Here is a 4317-nt window from a genome sequence, read left to right on the forward strand (position 1 = left end):
GTGTTATTATCTTAACATTGAGAAGTAGTCATACATTGGTGAGTGAGTTAAATTAGACAATAAATTAGTCTGAGTCTCTGAGGGAACGAACTAGAAAGTATTCTATATTACTTGCGAACGCGTATAATTGCGTGAATATTAGTGCGTGATTTCGCCCTAACAAGTTTTTGGCACCGCTGCCGGGGACTCGGCGTATTTGTTTAGTTTATGTACTTACCATCATTGGTCATTAGGACTCAGTGATTAGGACGTAGTAGTTAATTACTCTTTTCGGTTGTGTTTCAGGTACTTTAGCAAACGTTTATGCAAACTCGTTCTCGTGCTCGCAAGAGGACCTTAGATACAGCTGAGGAGAAAGACGAAGTTCTTGATACACCGGAGAAGTTAGATTTTGAGGATTCGGATTCAGGAACTGAGCAGAAAGAACCAGTAAACATGGGAGATCGTATTGTTCAAGCTGATCCAGCTCTTATGGATTTTTCTCGGCCTAAAATTGATGACATTCAGTCAAGCATCCTTCATCCGGCTATTCAAGCTAACACCTTTGAAATCAAGCCGGGCACTATTCAGATGGTGCAGAATTCTGTTTCTTTTGGAGGAGCGGCAACTGAAGACCCCAACATGCACATAAGGAATTTTGTCGAGATCTGCAACACTTTTAAGTATAATGGCGTGACTGATGAGGCTATCAAGTTGAGGCTTTTCCCATTCTCACTGAGGGATAAAGCTAAAGACTGGTTACATTCTGAACAACCTGGGTCCATCACTACGTGGCAAGATCTTGCGCAAAAGTTTCTGGTGAAGTTTTATCCAATGGCAAAGACTGCTGCTATGAGGAGTGCTCTTACTCAGTTTGCGCAGCAACCTACAGAATCTATGTGCGAGGCTTGGGAACGCTACAAGGAAATGTTGAGAAAATGTCCACATCATGGAATGCCGGATTGGATGGTAATCACTGGTTTTTATAATGGTTTGGGGGCCCAATCTCGGCCCATGCTCGATGCAGCAGCTGGAGGCGCCTTATGGGCTAAAAGCTATACTGAGGCGTATAATCTTATCGAGACGATGGCTGTAAATGAGCATCAGAACCCAACTCAGAGGATGACATCAGGCAAGGTAGCAGGTATTCTGGAAGTTGATGCAGCCACCGCTATTGCAGCCCAGCTCCAAGCGCTATCAATGAAGGTTGATTCTTTGGCTACGTATGGAGTTAATCAAATAGCTATGGTTTGTGAGCTTTGTGCAGGTTCTCATGCTACGGATCAATGTTCTCTTATCAATGAATCTGTTCAGTATGTGAATAATTATCAGCGACAACAGCAGCCTGTGCCAGCGACCTATCATCCTAACAACAGAAATCATCCAAATTTCAGCTGGGGGAATAATCAGAATGCTATTCAGCCACCATATCAGCAAGGAGTAAGTAAACAGTTTAACCCACCTGGATTCCAGCAACCACAACAATATGCTACAAGGCAATCATATCCTCAACAGGGAAGTGCAGCTGCACCTACTAGTGCTGATTTTGAGGAACTTAAGCTGTTGTGCAAGAGTCAGGCGGTTTCTATCAAGACCTTGGAAAATCAAATCGGTCAATTAGCCAATGCAGTGCTCAATCGTCAACCTGGCACTCTTCCCAGTGACACGGAAGTACCAGGCAGGAAGAAAGCTAAAGAGCAAGTCAAGGCTATTACCTTAAGGTCTGGAAAAGTAGCTGATGCTGAAAAGGCAAAAGAAGTCGAAGCTGAAGTTAGAGATGAAGAATTTAAGCAAAAGGAGAAAGCGGTGGAACCAAGGAAGACTACTGTTGAACACACTCTGCCTGAGGCTAATACAGGGGAGAAACAGCTCTATCCTCCACCACCTTTTCCTAAGAGATTGCAGCAACAAAAGCTGGATAGACAGTTCGGGAAGTTTCTGGAGGTGTTCAAGAAACTTCACATCAATATACCTTTCACTGAGGCTCTGGAACAAATGCCTAGTTATGCGAAGTTTATGAAGACTATTCTTTCAAGGAAGGTGAAACTGGATGACCTTGAAACCGTTGCTCTCACGGAAGAATGCAGCGCTGTTCTGCAGCAAAAGTTACCACCAAAACTGAAAGATCCAGGAAGCTTCACCATTCCTTGCACCATTGGCAATCTAACTTTTGACAAGTGCCTTTGTGATTTGGGAGCAAGCATTAATCTGATGCCCTTGTCGATCTTTAAAAAGCTGGATCTGCCTGATCCAAAACCCACATACATGTCGCTACAATTGGCTGACCGTTCCATTACTTACCCAAGGGGCATAGTTGAGGATGTGCTTGTCAAGGTGGATAAGCTCTTCTTTCCTGCAGATTTTGTTATTCTGGATTTTGAGGAAGATAAGAAGATTCCCATAATCTTGGGGAGGCCTTTCTTGGCTACTGGCCGTACCTTGATAGATGTGCAAAAAGGGGAACTTACTATGCGGGTCCAAGATCAGGATGTGACCTTCAACGTATTCAAGGCAATGAAATTCCCTACAGAAGATGAGGAGTGCTTAAAAGTGGATGTGATTGATTCTGCGGTTACTTCGGAACTCGATCACATGCTAATGTCTGATGCATTGGAAAAGGCCTTAGTGGGGGATTTTGACAGCGATGATGAAGATAGCAACGAGCAATTACAATATCTGAACGCTTCTCCATGGAAGCGAAAGCTCGACATACCATTTGAATCTCTTGGTACTTCTGACCTTAAGAATGCTGAAGGGAAGCTCAAACCATCAATAGAGGAAGCACCTACCTTGGAGCTTAAACCATTACCTGAACACTTGAGGTATGCTTTTTTAGGTGATTCATCTACGTTACCTATTATTATTTCAGCTAACCTTTCAGGTAGTGAGGAAGATAAGCTCTTAAGGATTTTGAGAGAATTCAAATCGGCTATAGGATGGACCATAGCAGACATCAAGGGGATAAGTCCTTCATATTGTATGCATAAAATTCTGCTAGAGGAAGGAAGTAAGCCAACTGTGGAACAGCAACGAAGACTGAATCCCATCATGAAGGAGGTGGTGAAGAAAGAAATTCTGAAATGGCTAGATGCAGGCATCATTTATCCTATTTCTGACAGCTCGTGGGTGAGCCCTGTACAATATGTTCCTAAGAAAGGAGGTATCACTGTGGTCGCAAATGAAAAGAATGAGCTCATCCCTACTTGAACAGTTACAGGATGGAGAGTATGCATGGATTATAGGAAATTGAACAAAGCCACAAGAAAGGATCACTTCCCTCTCCCATTCATTGATCAAATGCTTGACAGATTGGCGGGACATGAGTATTTTTGTCTTCTGGATGGTTATTCCGGGTATAATCAGATTTGTATTGCACCAGAGGATCAGGAAAAGACTACCTTCACTTGTCCATTTGGCACATTTGCTTTTCGTAGAGTTTTGTTTGGGTTATGTGGCGCCCCGGCCACCTTTCAGAGATGTATGATGGCTATATTCTCTGACATGATTGGAAATAACGTCGAAGTATTCATGGATGACTTCTCCGTCTTTGGACACTCATATGATGAATGTTTAAATAATCTGCGCGCCGTACTCAAAAGATGCGTGGAAACTAATTCGGTGCTTAATTGGGAGAAATGTCATTTTATGGTGCGTGAAGGCATTATCCTTGGGCATAAGGTCTCTAGCAAAGGTCTGGAGGTGGACAAGGCCAAGGTGGGAGTCATTGAAAATCTTCCCCCACCTAATTCGGTGAAAGGAATCCGTAGTTTTCTCGGTCATGCGGGTTTTTATCGGCGATTCATCAAGGACTTTTCAAAGATATCTAAGCCGTTGTGCAATTTACTTGAGAAAGATGTGCCTTTTAAATTTGATGATGAATGTTTGGTAGCATTCGAGACTCTCAAGGAGAGTTTGATCACGGCACCATTTATTACAGCACCAGATTGGACAGAACCGTTTGAGATGATGTGTGATGCGAGTGATTATGCGGTAGGTGCAGTTCTGGGACAGCGCAAGAAAAATCTCTTCCATGTGGTCTACTATGCGAGTAAGACTTTAAATGGGGCCCAATTGAACTACACCACTACTGAGAAGGAGCTTTTGGCTATAGTCTTTGGCTTTGAGAAATTTCGATCTTATCTGCTTGGTACGAAAGTGACAGTATTCACTAATCATGCAGCTATTCGCTATCTGGTTTCTAAGAAGGATTCGAAGCCGAGACTCATTCGTTGGGTGCTTTTACTTCAAGAATTTGAGTTAGAGATCAAAGATAGAAAAGGTACTGAGAATCAAGTAGCTGACCATCTCTCTAGGTTGGAGAATCCCGATTCTACTTCA

The 4317-nt window shown here is 43.0% G+C and overlaps 1 non-coding gene across 1 annotated transcript; it reads right to left on the reverse strand.

Moving 5' to 3' along the window:
- Positions 1 to 828: 828 nt before the first annotated feature.
- On the reverse strand, positions 829 to 935 carry LOC141687812 (small nucleolar RNA R71). The gene has a single exon (XR_012561293.1). It is a non-coding gene; the product is annotated as a small nucleolar RNA R71 (small nucleolar RNA).
- Positions 936 to 4317: the final 3382 nt, after the last annotated feature.

The sequence above is a fragment of the Apium graveolens genome, chromosome 9 (genome assembly GCF_009905375.1).
Source record: "Apium graveolens cultivar Ventura chromosome 9, ASM990537v1, whole genome shotgun sequence".
Classification (NCBI taxonomy): Eukaryota; Viridiplantae; Streptophyta; class Magnoliopsida; order Apiales; family Apiaceae; genus Apium; species Apium graveolens.